At 38.9% G+C, this 16458-nt stretch overlaps 1 long non-coding RNA gene across 1 annotated transcript in view; it reads right to left on the reverse strand.

Annotated features, from left to right (window-relative positions):
* LOC132686500 (uncharacterized) overlaps positions 1–16458 on the reverse strand; it is a 144514-nt gene that overhangs the window by 23923 nt on the left and 104133 nt on the right. The window lies entirely within an intron of this gene.

Consider the following 16458-nt stretch of genomic DNA (forward strand, 5'->3'; position numbering starts at 1 on the left):
TTCACAGTATTGCTCAGCATTGTACCTTGAAACACAGTACTATGCCTGGCATGTAAAAGGAATTTGATAAATATCAGTTCATTATTTGGGGGGCAAGGAAATAATCACCTTAAGCCGTCAAAAAGGCCAAATGCAAATTAATGCGAACCCCCAATTATAAAAAAAAAATTAACAGGTCATCTATTTTGGAAATCAATATAAAGCCATTTGCACAAGAAAGTACCAGGCAATGAATATATCTGATCATGCAGGAGCTCAGAATTAGTGTTTTTACAACAGAATGATATTTCTATGCAAGAGTCTAGAAAGCATCTATTTCGGTACTCTTAATTTACAGAAAAAGCGATTGACCCTGAAAGGGTTCAGTTATTTGTCTAAGTCACATAGCTGGTTAGTTACAGAACTTGAATAAGAACACGGGTCTTTCTCCTCGTTACCCAACCAGTTATTTAGGGATGGAAGACAGAATATATCTGTGTAAAAGAAGATACTGTAAGTTCATATTTATAAGTCTTTTGACATTTAAGTATAAGTTTTGTTCTCAATATTAAGAAATGGATATTGAACACAATGGAAAGTGATAAAGAATGAATCACTATACACTGAATTCTGAAATAAAATCAGAAATTATTTTTCTGATCTCCATCCTAAAAAGAAAAAGGAAAAAAAAATCTGTTCCTCTACTCACCCCACTTAAATAGGCTATCTTCACTCTCTATTCTGAAGGTAATACTGTTTACCTTCTAACAGTGTTTTTCATACATACATGATTTTTTGGGAAGGAACAAATTGGTAATTATCTCCACTAATGAAATGTGCAATCATTTCAGTTAGATTTTAAATGGGGCACAACTCGCATTCATAAGGCCCATTGAATAAATGCCTATTAGGTACAGTTTAATGGCTTAATGCTTGATTCATGTTTTTTCTCCCTGTACTTGATGCTTATTGCACATTCAGGGCAATTAGGAAATTCGCTTTCCCTTCCTAGTGTATATCTAATCCCCGTATTCAGAAGGCTCAGCAAAACAACAATATACAAATCAACATTTTACCTGCGGGAGGGAAGGTATCTCTGTTGATGATGGTACTCAAGATTTTGGCTAAATTCATTCTGTCAAAGTAAACTCTTGTTGAGCACTAATATGTAACAAATCATAATTATCATGTGCCTCAGAAATTGATTCCCGCAATACTTGAAAAAGAGCATTTCTTTCCCAGATTTAAGTCCCAACTAAAATTCGCAAAGTGTGTTGATAATTCAAGGAAAAAAAGTTTCCAATGAGAATTAAAAGCAACCTTTGAAAATATACCATTATATATGGAACTCTTCTACAAGAAACAATATATATCAATGTATTATAATATGCCTCCTGGTTTCTTTTTTTCTTTTTCCAAATGTACACACATTGTGTTAGGCTGTAGATACCAATAATAAAACAAGCCTGTTTTTATAGCATTTAAAAATTTTTAATATTAGTTAATAACTTCAAAGAGTGAAAAACTATTGTATATATGTATGAGAAGTTTTGTCGTTTTTTGTTTATAACTAGGCTCCACAACTGACATGGGACTCAGACTCACAACTCGTAGATCAAGAGTCGTGAGCTCTACCTACTGAGCCAGCCAGGCGCCCCTGAAGAGTATTTTCTTAGATTTATAAAGTTGGGCTAACACTCTACACACATTCAGACTAAGTTCTGCTGCTTCCTTTAAGATGCAGAAGTTATTAAGTTGATGAACCGTTAAGATTTGAATATCTGGCAGGTGTAGATTTTGCATGCTACTATATTTACTTTCATAATTTCCCCTTTTTTCTTCTGATATTCTCTCCCTAAAAGAGAAGGAAGTAAGAGGATCATATGAGCATCTAACTCTGGTTCACACTTGAGATTGTCACTTCCACTTTCAAAAGAAGAGCAACTCGTATCATTTGCAACGTTAATCAGAATGTGGGTTTGCTAATGTTTTTCTCTTCCTTCAGCAATTTTCCATATTCCTAAAAAGTACCTCTAGATTGAAATAACACTTTAAATGAGCATGCCTGTTTATGTGTTAAAGACAGATGGAGAAGGAGAAAGGAGGGGGATAATTAAAAGGAGATGGAAAATATATTGACATTTAAATGTTCTTTCCTTTCAAGTGTTCATCCTACATCCCCCTTCATTTGTGCTAAGATGAAGGAGGCAGGAGACATTCCTAGTTCATATCTGGCATTCCCTATGGGCTCACTAAGGGGTTGATAATCTGCTTCCCTAACCCAAGAGTAAGAGAAAATAGAATGAGGACCAGGGGAAGAAGGGCCAAAGAATACTGGTCTAGTCATGATCGTCCTATGTCGACATAGCACATTCTATCACCACAGCCTCTAATAGCAGCAGCTACTATTGTGCACACACGGGTGCCTGTGTATGTGCCAGATATAGCACAGTCAGGGTATGTGACAGAATGGAAACAAACTTATGGGAAGATTCTCGTGACAGACCTACAGATAAGACAGAGGGAGCTACAGACTGACATGAAAGACTTTAAAAAAAGCATCCAATGGAGTAAGAAAAAACCCTGTAAAGAAATAGAACCTGTGATAAGATTCAGAAATAAAAGCAATCATCTGAATGTAATAGCAAGGTAAATTTTTAATCTGCTTTAGTGTATATTTTTAGTTTGTAGCCAAATTAACAGTGTGTAGAGACGTACTGGGAGTATTATGAGTGGAAAGGGGGTGGGGGGGATGGAGAGAGAGAGAGAGAGAGAGAGAGAGATTGAGAGATTGAGAAATTGAGAATGTGTTTTTACAAAATAATTTGTAGTTTAGGTTAGGCCCAGCTCATGGTCTGTTTTTTCAAATCATGGTGTGGTCAAAACCTATGCCAAAACGACACATGAGTGAGTTCTTTCTATTATATAAATTGCTCTTGGGAATTCTAGAAACTAACCAAAAGTCATACAGAAATTGACTGCCTAGGATATACTTCACTTCTTCCCGTGCCCCATTTTTCAAGCAATTGCAACCCGTTATCTTTTTGCAAACTATTTTAGTTACATAGGCAAGAAACCCTGCAGTTTGGTTACCAGTAGCTCAAAAATCAAAACTTTAACATGATACCATCATCAGATTAGATCACCACAATAGCATTTTTGTCAAAGAGTAATAGGTCATTTCCCCATTAATGTCTACAGTACATAAGAATGGCATCTATCTTCCCATGATGTCGTGGGGAACGAAATGCAGGCAGAGAAAAAAATTCTCCTATAAACTCACTCCCCATAAAACTCTGACCATCAATCCTTCAAGACCCTCCCCATCACTCTGCTGGGTCAGGGCCACAGTTTTTAATCCTTTCACACATCTCTGCCATGATTCCTGATGGCAGTGTGCATCTATAAACTAATTCAACTGCATGGTTTTTCTTGTGATGTTAGCGATCTGCATCAACATCTTCCTTCATTGGCAACAACAGAACACGACAATATTCACCGACCACGAAGTTGAAATGGAGTACAGGACAGGATCAGGTGAAAATTTCTGCTCCTGGTCTCTCTTGCTGTAAACTAGGTATTTAGGAAAATTAGACACTAAGGTGCCATTTAGTAAACCACTCATGTCCAGCAGGAAGGATGAATGGACCTTGCAAAGTTATTTGCTGGCAACTGTAGGTCTCTTTGCCAGAACCACAGGCTAAGGCGATCATTTCATAAAAATTCAAAAAGGTGGTGGTAAGATAAAGAGAATAGGTGAGTAAATTAGAGAAGGAGGCTACAGCACAAGGAGAAACTATATTCTGCATAAACTTGTTTCCTCTCTCATCGCTCTCCCATTGTAGAAGCTAGATTTTGAGGGAGGACCCTAGGACCATGAGCAGGATCAGAGCCCAAGCTCCCCAACTCTGTCAGAGTTCCTGAGGAGCGTCAGGCACGTACCCTGGAGAAGCACATGGGTACCGCCAACAGTTGTGATGCAAGCAATTCACTCTCAAACAACGGAGCTCACTAGGCTCAAGCAAGTCATAGCCACAGAATTACAGTTCCCATGAAATGTTTCATTACCCTGTGAGCTAAATATACTCACGTTTACTTCAAGTATCTCAATTTGGTTTTATCAGCAGATTCCTTCTAAATACTTACTCAGTGTCATCAGTACATAGAGGTTATCAAGAGATTTCCCTAAGTACAAAATGGAGATTGCCCTCTAAAAGGAAACTTTAAAATTCCACTCAGCTGCCTCTAGAATAAACACTCTTACGTACTCGAACATGCACATAATAGCCCTGTGGACAAAATCTCACCCGTATGTTCTTCTCTATGTTTAAGATGCACTGTGCTAGATTATATAGATGTTGAAATGAGAAGAACCACAGCTCTAACTGGATGTAAAACAGGACTTTCCTTCATTGGGCACTTTACAATTGACTAAATAGATAACTGTTAAAAGACTCAGTTATGGAGTCTGGAAAGCACAATTCATCTCCTTATCCTATAGAAACATGGGCAATAATTTTCCATTCTTGGAGCCAATTTTGCCTTATCTGTAAATTGGGGAACACAGCAATATCCACCTCATAAGGCGACTAAGAGGGCCAGAGGAGATGATGAATACAGATACCTGTCAGGGATTGTGTCATGTAATGGGCTCTGAGTACATTTTTTGTGCTTACAAAGGCAAAACCTTTGTAATCAAGGAGATCTGAGCTTCAGTCCCAGCTCCAGCACTGACCCATTAAATGAACTTGAGCGAGTTACTGAAGGAAGCAGGACTAGAGAAGTCTTATCTCTAAACAGGCCCACCAGTGGGGATGATACAGGTGAGATATGAGGACATGGGAAGTCCCAAAGAGCACTAGGCCATTAGTCATTCATTTCTATAATAAAAATAAAGAAACGTATAAAATGTTCTAAGCATTCCAGACAGAGGCAATACCAAGAAAAAGACGGCAACCCACATCATTTGCCCTCAGCAGGTTTGGGGCCAGCCAGCAAATTTGGAAGAAGCCTCCCTCTTCCCCATCTTTTGCACCGAATCTTGTGAATTACGCCTATAAATACCTCTCTATAATCTGTCTGCCTCCTCACTTCCATCAGAGCCACAGACCCCTGTTTTTTAACTCTCAGCCACTGTAAAGCCTTTCCGACTCATTCCAGGCATTCCCCATACAGTAAACAGAATGATATTCTAAAAAATTCAGTCATCATGTACCCCTGATTAAATCCCTTCAGAAGCTCCCCATTGTCCCTGGGATAAAATCCAAACCTCTTAATGGGACCTCAGTCGGCTTCTGTCACCTCTCCTGCTATTTCCTTAATGGGCTAAATGCCAAAGATTCTGAGTGCACCACATCGCCTTGCTCCCAAATTTCACACATGGCTCCCTCTGACCCAAGGCTCTCCTTTCACCTAACGCCTGCCCCCCACCGCCCCCCCCCCCCCCCCGCCCCACTCCTCCTCTCAGCTCCAATACCACTTACTCAGAGAGGCTTTCTCGGACTCTACAGGAGGCAAAGGACCACCCACTAAATGCTGTGGCTGCATCCTCTCCCCCTCCCAACACCTCATCCTATAATCTTCACTTACACTATGGCGTTAAGCCCATGTTTCTGGTAGATTCTAAGTTCCTCCAGCATGTGTGCCTTGTTTATCGCCACATGTCCTGTGTATTGTGCACGTAACTTGAGATGGAGAAATAAGAATTACAGTCCAGTTTCTAAGGGGTTTTTAATGTTTTCAGTACTTCTGATGAAGAAAAATTGAAAGCCACTTCTAATTCATTCCCTTTCCTGAAAAAGCAAAGAGAGAGAGAGAGAGAGAGAGAAGGAAAACTTTAATTCTGAGCATCTTTCTCTTTCCTCCCCCCTAACACTCAAGCCCCACTTTCACGGTTTGCTCACAGAGGTAGCAATTCTGGGCTTTCAGCAAAGATTTTTATATATAGATCTGTAACTTCCTTAAAGCTGGTAACAAGAAACAAATATGAAAAGAAATGTCTCTTGGGCTCAAACTCCTATCTGCTCCCATCAGCAGCCACTGGGTACACAACGCTCCCCTCTCCCCCCACCAGCCCCCCAGCCAGAGGAAGAGCCTCTCCTTCAGCACCTGGAACACAGCATTCCCTGCAAGGCAGCAGGAGGAGAGAGCCAAGCACTCGAGGCAACCGCCTGTGTCACCCAAGCTAAACTCCACCTCTGGAAAATACATGAAAACATTCCCTTGGAGAAATATTAGATCTGCTTCACCGCTCTTTCTGGCATAGCTTATCCTACTTTGTCCTCCTCTCTCTCTAAATGCCATGCTCAAAAACCTTCTCTCTCAGTAGGAAAGCATGCAAGTCAAATGCCATCGCAATCACTTTGTGTTTCCCTGCAGAGGGAAGGGAGGAGACTCTTGCATATGAAACTCATCTGCTCCTAATGGAATGGAGTAACTTTTAAAGATGACAGGAAGCGTGAGATTAGAGGTAACACAACACGAAACCAAATGACGGAAGAGCATAAGCCTGTGCCAGACCCTTGCTTTGCCTCTGGGCCACCTCCACATTTCTGAGATTCTACAAGCCACACACTCGCTCTCTGCTACTGAGCCTGGCCCCTGGCGCACCAGCAGCTGGCTGTCTTCAAGACCTCCCTTCTCCAGAAACACCACCATTTTCAACACTTTGAAGTGTTTGTGTTTTTTCTTTATTTTAAAAACCCGATGATTAAAAAGCCACTTAGTCTGAAGTAAAACAATGATGAGACCCATATAAATATAATTTGAAAGAAAGCCATATATTGAAATATTTGCCTCAGGTCACCAACCTTCTCTGGCCAACCTTCTGAAATGTGGTCTTCTAAAAATGGCCATATTGTGGTGCTTTGCCTCAAAAGCTCCTTTAGGAAAAGAAAATGATATTTTTACAGTCTCAGTGATGAAAACCAAGGTGAAAAACTTTAGAGCATTTTGGCAGTTTTTCACATTTATTTCAGCAGAGAAATAAATCCAAACTAGATCTCTATCCGCAAGAAAGAAATATTATTTGAAAAATTATGTGCTAGTACAGGAAACATGAAATTTCTATTTTTGAACTAATACTATTTATTAGGTATGTTTCCCACTGCTCTGTATTATTAATTTATACTTCATTATTTCTTAGGTTACTATGCTTATGTTTCCCTTTATGGAGTTTTAAAAAGCTGATTATATAGTTTTTCAGTTAATTAGGTCACTTTGTAATTCTAGAATATAAAAAGCACTTTGAAAACAATAAAGGAAAACATTTCCGATGTGTGATGACAATCAAGTAAATCATAATAATTTGATATGTTGGGAAGAATGCAAAGCATTATCAGTTACTTTTCCTATTTGGATGGGTTGCTAAATATAGAAATAAATGTAACACATTCATCTATTAGTGTACTCTCAGAAGAGAAATTAGGATTTCAGATCCTAATCAAATTAGGATACGAGAACGTATCATTTAGCTAAAATTTTACTAAACAAGTTTGGGGGTATCTGCCTAAGCCACTGCCCCTACTCCAGAATCAGCCCCCACCTACAGGACTTGCCGAGAGAGCTTAGATATAGGAGTATTTCAGGACCCCCCCGTCTGGTGGCCATGACACAGCGAACCAGGTGTGGGACTGTGGCCCAAGGAGGTCATAGCCACAAGCTGCACTGAGTCCATTCTCTCTCAATTTATGGGGCACCAGGGTGGCTCCATTGGTTAAGGGTCCGACTTCAGCCTGGGTCATGATCTCATGGTCTGTGAGTTTGAGCCCCGCATCAGGCTCTGTGCTGACAGCTCTGAGCCTGGAGTCTGCTTCAGATTCTGTGTCTCCCTCTCTCTCTGCCCCTCCCCTGCTCACACTCTCTCTCAAAAATAAACACTAAAAAAAATTTTAAGCATTTAAACCTACTTAAGACACAGAGTGGTTACTTATGGTAGAGACATGAGTATTAAAGAATGAAATAGTATTTGGGGTCATATCTCTTCTGATGAGTAAGTACAGAAAGCCAACAAACAAGGAAATACAAAAGAATGGTACAGATATCAATAGAAAAGCAGACTAGAAAACCTATCCTTTGGTGGGGTGGGGGAAGAAGCAAGGCGGGAAGAATAGCTTTCCAGTTCCAAGGATGTGGTATAAATTAAAGCTACAAGTATCATTTATACCTGCATCACTACAACCCACATCCCTGTTTTGGATATTCTTGATTTTCCTGGTTTACCTTTTTTTAAACAAAAAAATATCCCTTTCATTTAAGCAAGATGCAGTGAATTTCTCTTGCATGCAAATGAATAATCCCTGGTTTAAACAGCACAGGCACACACAAATCCCTTCATATGAGAGAAGAAAACCTTTGCCTTAGAACTGTTTTTTGAAAAATCAATGGCATGTAAAGAAAAATTCAAGTTAGATCCAAATCGGCACTTGTAGGCTACAACACTGCCATAAACAGAGTAAAGAATTTGAGTCCATTTTCTTTTGTCTTCTTGTATTGTAAGAGTTAAACGTTGATTTGTAGGCCAGACAATGCAAAAATGGACGAGTAGTATGAATATAAACCAGCTTTCCATTTATAAATGAGGTGTATCTGATGTATAGCGTTTAATCATTTCTGTAATGTAAATATTCCCACTGTGTCCAATTTCAAGCTACCACTAGAACATCACTAAACATGAAGCTGAAGAGAGATGGCCATCATTAGCTTTCACCAGCCCATGCGATCCACTGGATGGATTCAAGTAAAGAACACTTCAAGAGTCAAAGTAAGCAAGCAAAACATTATTGGTTTTGCTTGCTTACTCAGAGAAGTAAGCCCTCAGAGAAGTTAAATGACTAGTCTTGGTCACACAGTAAGTGGCAGAGCCTAGAGTCCCATCCTAGTGGCCTGATCTATATAATTTAGAGTACCAAATATACCCAATGAATTAATAAATCTTTACAGGTACACCCCACACCCCAAATTTGCCAACTAAGGCCAATCAAAATAAAACACACATACTATTTGATCGTCAACAGATCTTTATTTTTGTCAGGTCCTAGATCAAAGTCCAAAAACACTTAAGTCTACTGTTTTCAGGGGAACCAAGAAACTAAACCTAATTATATGGTACCTTATAAATTGCTACTTAATTTAAAATTTTCACTAAGTGTAATTTATACCCATAGCCCTACTACTCTCATCCATTTCAGTAATCTCATTTTACCCTATACATCACAAAAAAATTATTTGGCATTACTGAATATATTGTGCTTTTTAAAACTATACTCTTTCAAAAATTATTCCCACCACTCCTGACTAAATTTTGCTCATTCTTTAATTCAGCCAAATGTCAACTCATCCATGAATCCTTCTCAAACTCCTCAGACTGAGTCATTCAATATACTCTTTAGTTTAAACAGCCCTTTCATAGGTTCATTATGGCTATGACTATGGGGGCACAGTCATTTCATGTTTACACAACTGCCTTGCCATTGAAATCTTAAATCTGAATGTTTAACACGTGCCTGAAAGAAGAGGTATTATACCTATATTGAATGAATGAATGAATCTGTTGATTAAAAAATATTTGATGCCCCTTCGCTAAGGAAAAAAAAAAGTATCTCTCAAGCATAAACGCAGAGATCGAAGAAATCATTGTAAATCAACAACGACAAAAAAAGTTGTTTTCCTATTCCAACTAAGTAAATTTATAAAACAAGCTGGAAGAACATTTAGTAAAAGAATTGTATTTTCAGAATCAATTTGCCTACCACAGAGCTTGCATTTACAATGCTACTGTGTAAGTCACCACCAAAAGGGGGGGGGGGGGCGGAATAGTCTTCTGGTGGTCTTGACGTTAAGAAAAGATTGAATTCACTCAGTGCTTTAATATGGCACTCAACCAAAGACCTCACCATTTAATAGCAGCTGTTCTACAGTTATGCAAACTATTTTTCCTAATAACTTCTTAGAAAGACTTATATGTATATGTGCATGTATGAGAAGGGTGAGGGAAAAGGAGAGGTAAATGAAATGACAAAATCTTAACAGGAAATTATTGTGGTACCCTGTTTTACAGATAGAAAAAAAAGTGAACTTCAGAGAAACTAACTTAAGCAGACACTGAAGCTATGCCCTCTCTCACCCCCAGTCTTAACATCCTTACATGTAGCAGCACCTGATTGCCTCCTGTTCCTTTTTCTTTCACTGTTACCCTCAGACAAGCCCAAGTCCTAAAAAATGCAGAGTTAGCACAAAGTATCAGAAGACGTCACAACAGACCAAGCTGCCATCCAGAAAGGAAATGCTTATTCTAGTTACTCAAACTCATTCTTGACCTTGAGAAAGTCAATTTACCCTGGGTATCAAATGATCAAACTTAAAACAAGAACTGTTATTGTAACGCCTTTAGTAATGGATTCGATTAAAATAAAGGAGCTCTGTGCGTAAAAACTTATTTTGTCCTTTCAGCCCAAAACGGTTGCCAGGAGCAGGATCTAGAAGTCTTTATGATTTAAAGCTATCAGACTTTTCAATTTAGTGTATCATCTCACCAACTGAGTATGTAATCAGGGGTCAATGATTGTCAGATACAAATAAATGCATGTTTAATTGAATGTTTATAACCAAATGTATATATCAAAACAAACTAAATAGACATGTCTAACGTCTTTAATTCATTGAACATGGAGCTCCAGTAGTTCGTATTTCCTTGATCTGAGCAAAAAACAGCCATGTCTCAGAAGTGAGAAACGTGTTCTGTGAAAAAGCAGATAGGAAATGTTTTCATTTTTATAAATGACTTGCCGGTACAGTTCTCTATTATGTATTAAATGGCTTCTCTGATTTGAAGAACTTCCAAGCTGAACCTACAAGCCTGCAGTATTGCCCAATATAAACAGTCATTTGACAGGATGAAAAAAGTCATTCCATCTTCCCTTTAATCTTTATGCTTCCTGCTCTGCCCCCTTTCCATTTACAACACAGAATGGACTTCGGACTATCAGTCTTAGCTCTTCTACAATGCAGCACTTCTTCTAAGAACAGTCTGTGTGTTATAAACTGACAGGAAATGAAAACGTGTGCCAACAGCTGATTAACTGCCTATCGATATATTTAAACCAGGTTAATTTTCCCCCACAGAATTCAAAAATATTGAAAATGCCCTTGAGTGACGTTCCTAACCTGAATCCCATTAAGGGAGGCAGGAGAAACCCCTTCCTACCAATTCTTCCAAAGTCAAGAGACAAAGCCACCCCCCAATTCAAGCTAATGAAACGTTGCAAGGATGTGGGAAGCAAAACTAGGAAACCCAGCCAAGCAAGTTTGGTTGTAAAAGCTGAAGATCCCAAGAACTTAGTAGCCTAATAAAATACCTACTATCAGGAATGATATGTCTATGTTCTTAAAAAATGTATTCTGTGATGACACAGTTTCTGTACTTGATTAAGAGTATCTATGCTTTCATCTAGCTTTGTCAACGTATTTTTTTTTATTCCCAAACAGTGTTTGCATCAATAGCAGCTCAGTATCACTTGTGATTAGCGCAGAAGTAGTCCTTCACTTTTCTGGACTCTAAAGCTGACATAGAGGAGAAGACTGGCTTTAACTCTATTAACACCTAAAGGCATTAAAATTTTATACTGGAAATTCAGGCTGTCCAATGGCAGCCATACACACATTTTTCCTCCGTCACTGCTTCTCTATGGTGATTCTGCATCCCAAAGGATCTTGATTTCTTTCAAGTCTCCATATCCTCTTACCGTTAGCTCAGAACTTCATCTTAAAAATTTTAGACAGTCCATCTCACGTGTGCTATCTCAATTTTTCATCTGTCCATGTCAAAATAAAAATGTTTCCACATTTTTAGTCAGCTGATCTCCTTTTCCTTGAACTTTGGAAGAAATTTTCCTCCTTTCTGGAATTAAATCCAACCTGAGCCCTGCCCTCTGCACATTTTTCCAGAATCTTGCTTCATCAAGTTATTCCTCTTCATCTTTGTGTTTCTCCCTCACATTTCCTTTTTCTTCTTGACTAGATCTGTGCCCAATTTCCCAAGCCCCAAATCCTCTCCATCTTGAATTCATTTAGTCACTGATCTCTCTTCGGGCTATTGTCTCACATCCATTCACATGTTTTTATTACAATAGTAACCATGGTTACTTAAAAATTACAAAATAGAAAGTTAAAGAGAAAACTGTATTATCTCACCACCCAGTAATAACCAACATTTAAAGGTATTCACCAACACATAATATCTTTAATAAACATTGATCATAAACTGTAAACGTAGGTCTCACTGACAAGTATTTTCCATATGAATTAAAGAAAATCTTCGTCACCATTAAAATGGTTCTATTTTATTTGACGGTATAGAGTATTTAACCAAATCTCTGGTATTGGTTAAACTAATTGTTTTTTAACCACTTGTCCAATTGTCCACTATTGTCAACAACGCTGCAGTCAACATTTTTCTCCCTGCATCTTTGCACAATTGTGTGATTATAACCTTAACACACTCTTGAGAAAAAAAAATCCCATAAAACATTTTTAAAACCTTGCATAATACATGTGGGTGCACTCTGTTTGCCTTATTATCAACTTGGCTCTTTACTGTAATAGAGGTTTGGTTATCAGCACTCTAATGAACTAACTCTAAGAAATGGGACATTAATTATCAAATAACAGTTTTCATACCAGCTATTATTCTTGATGTCTACACATGATCTGATCATCATTCCTTTCTTCCTAAAACACTCTCCCCCCAATCATTTCCATGGCATTACTATCTCAACTTTACCTCTGTCATTCTTATTTTTCTACCCATGGTTTCATCCTTCTTCCATACAAATCTAAGTCCCTCTTTCTCTCCTCATATTTTATCACCTTATCCTTCCTGAGAGTCTTGCCCATTCTATCACTTCTAATTTTTCCCCAAAGATGCATATGTAACCTAGCCTCCCCAAGAATTTCCTGATTCCTCCAAGATATATTTATCCTTATATCCCATGGAAAACAAAAAATTAGCAGGTTTAAATGCACATTCTCTTAACGTACTCCTCTTTCTGGTTTTCTACTACTGTTGAGATCTCCATCAATTCTGTAAGTTAGAAACTTGGGCTTGAGTTTAAAATTTTCCCACTTATCTCCCAAAAAAACAATCCCCAAGAATTCCTGGTTTTGCTCGAGCATGTAGTCCCTGATCCCCTGCTGTACACACTGATGTTACCTATTCTTGTGCTTCTCTTCCTGCACCCTAATCAGCAGGAGGAATATCAAGGACTCTGTTTTCCTCACCAGTAAACTTGAATCTCGAGCTTACTCGGGATTAATCGAATTCAACTGATGGTAAGGTTGTGCCTCTGGGTATCTCTTCTCGGTACTCACCAATTTTCCTCAGACTGGTGAGGAAGCAGGACATGGCCCAATAAGAGGATTATGGAAAATCTAAGATGTCAAGATCCTCTGAATTCTCAGCTCCCAGATCAGGAAAATACAAAGTACGCTATTAGAGCTACGTGAGTCCCCAGGGAACAAGTATGTTCTAGGTTGGTTTTCATGGTGATTTTGACTTGGGTCTTTCTGCTAAAATAAAAAAAGGTGAGAGACCCCTCTGAGGACAGAACAGCATTGGCAACATCACTACTGAAGGCAGCTGGCATCAGACGCTATGACAGCCTTGGTGCAACTGGTTGTGCTGGAACAGGTGGCAATTTTGTTGGCAAAGCAGCAGCGGGAAGTGTGCAGGAGGCTATGGAGATACCAGCAGTGGCCTTGGCAAAGGCAGGGGTAGAGGTGGAGGGCAGTATAGAAACTCTAGGCATTAACAAGGTCCGTAACAGACCACACAGTCCCACCACACCAAAATTACAGATTATGTGTAGCAGTTCACCCATTTTGAGGGTTCTCTAAGACACAATGGCACACTTTCCTAGCCCAAGATGGCACAGAACAACAGCAAAGAAGGTGACAAAAGCCATAGTGTGATTCAAGAACACCAGAACTGGCACAGGATTTCCAGAGCATGTTGTCCAATTTCTTCAAAAAGAGAAGTCAGTTAAGATGTTGAAATGAACAACATTCAACATGAGACAGAGATGGTGTGCTCTCACTACGATGCAGAGACTGAATTTTATTGTTTGAATCTCTAAGTCAGGTTTGTGATGGGCCGTGTACATGTCTCCTCCCATTCAACTGACTGGCAATAGGCTCCAGTTTTCTGAAAATAGCTTATTCTTCACAAATCCTTCAATAAATATTCAGGAGATGGAGTTCATTGACAATCCCCCCTAGATGTGAAGCTAATTAGCTGCTGATACCTAAGCTTAGCATTTAGCTCTCTAGTACCAAAAAGGATTCTTTTAAAGGTGTGTTTATTTTGAATGTAAAAGATAAACTGGAAAGAAGTATGGATTAAGACCTCAAAATTGTCCTCTCAAAGGGTTCTCTTCTTTTTTATCAAAATACAAAGAAGATAAATAGGAAAATCAAACTATTTGAGGGGTGAGGGAAGGAGTCTTTGAGGAATCAAGTGTTTCTTGCTGTTTTTTTAATGCTGTCAGCATTTTAGGCTGTTAATTTTCCCCCCATAGATTTTAAAACAAGCTCATCAAAAACTTAGGAGTTTAAAAACTTTAATAAGTTAAAGATTACTTTTCTGAAAAGAGGATTTCATCCCACTCACTCAGCTTTATTTCCCTGTTGTGCATTATTTCCACACAAAATTTGGTCTCTGGGCACTACACAGTGGTTGCAGGTTTGCATTGCTGTTGTATTCAATCCCCAAAATAAACTCAAGAAATGTTGGTCAAACATCCAGATAGTAATTACAGTGCAGGGGTGGGGGTGGGGGGCGTGGGGAAGCCATTCATGTAAGGCACAATTTGTCTCATAATCCTCCTACATTTAAAATAACAGATGATTGGGGCGCCTGTATGGCTCTGTCAGTTAATCGTCCAACTTCAGCTCAGATCATGATCTTGTGGTCTGTGGGTTCGAGCCCCACATCAGGCTCCGTGCTGACAGCTCTGAGCCTGGAGCCTGCTTCAGATTCTGTGTCTACCTCTCTCTCTACCCCTCCTCTGCTCACACTCGCTCACTCTCTCTCTCTCTCTCTCAAAAATAAAGATTGAAAAAAATTTTTAAATAACAGATGATTTTGTTCATTGACTGCTACACGACCTCTTCCACTCCTCTCTGCCAGGCAACAACAACGGAGACCAAAAAAAGATAGGCTTTCCCTTTATGTACATGAGCTTTCCTTTCACTGCAGGATAAAATTTGTGATACAGTTAGTCTGTTTCCACTTTAGATTTCTCATATGAGACGAGTTCTCATTAAAGACTCTGAACTGAACACCACACAGATTAAAAATCCTCTGAATATCAAATCAATGATGTTTGTGTTTAAGAAAACTGAGGCACCAGCACTTCTCCAGCAGGCTTAAAGTCAGTGAGAGGTTCTATCCTACCAAAGTCCACCCAGTGACCTGTCTTTACACTAAGGAAACTCATGAGTTCTTGGTTTCTATACTCTCTACTATATACTATATACCGTTCTTGTGATTCTATACTCTCCATGATATACAATGGGTGTTTTGTACAAGAACTTCCATTAACAAGTCTAATCAGTGCAACTAGATCAAGGTTCAGGTAAAAAAAAAAAAAAAAAAAAAGAACTGTTTGGGCTATAGGAAATAACCAGTTAACTGATTCCACCCCACCCCCCAATTCCAATCACTTAGTGTCATACTGCAATAGCCTCAGCAAGTTCATTGGTCCCCTTAGAAAGGGACAGAAAATCACATACACACACACCCCCACACATACTCCCGTATCTTCTCAACTCAGTGTGTATCGTTTTACCTCAGGAAAGTTATGCCTTAATGGAACAGTTCCCCCACTAAACCCTCAGCTGTAGAATGTCACTGGAAACCTACAAATCTTCAGGAAGCAACCAGAATCTTCTCATACAAGCAAGGATTTATCTAGAAGTCCGTGAAAATAGGTTTTTTAGAACTTTACTTTGGCCAAATATCTTCTGTTTCCTTTCTTTAGATAACTGAGAACCAGGTCTCTTACCAGCAAATTTATGTACTACCATAAAACATAAAAGAAAACTAAGTGTATCTCCTATTATTGTTAAGTCCGTCTTCAGTAACGCTTTTGTTTAATTTATAAGAGTTGTGGTCCTGTGTGATTTACTGCAACATAGATCTATCAAAATAAATTTGAGAATTTTCACAGTGCACTTGGTAGGAGGTAAAGATTTTTATTTTCCTACCTCAAACTGGCATCAAGAATTAATGATGAACAATTTGTTGGATGATTTACATTCTTACTAGTTTTTAGTCTTCACTTAATAACATGCTTCAGCTGTGCCTGTCCTCTTAAACACAACCCTGTCTTCCTAAATGGTGTAGGGGATGTCACACCTGCTCAAATGCAGGAGATAAAGTGACACACACACACACACACACACACACACACACACACACACACA

The sequence above is a fragment of the Panthera onca genome, chromosome F1 (assembly GCF_046562875.1).
Source record: "Panthera onca isolate mPanOnc1 chromosome F1, mPanOnc1 haplotype 2, whole genome shotgun sequence".
NCBI lineage: Eukaryota > Metazoa > Chordata > Mammalia > Carnivora > Felidae > Panthera > Panthera onca.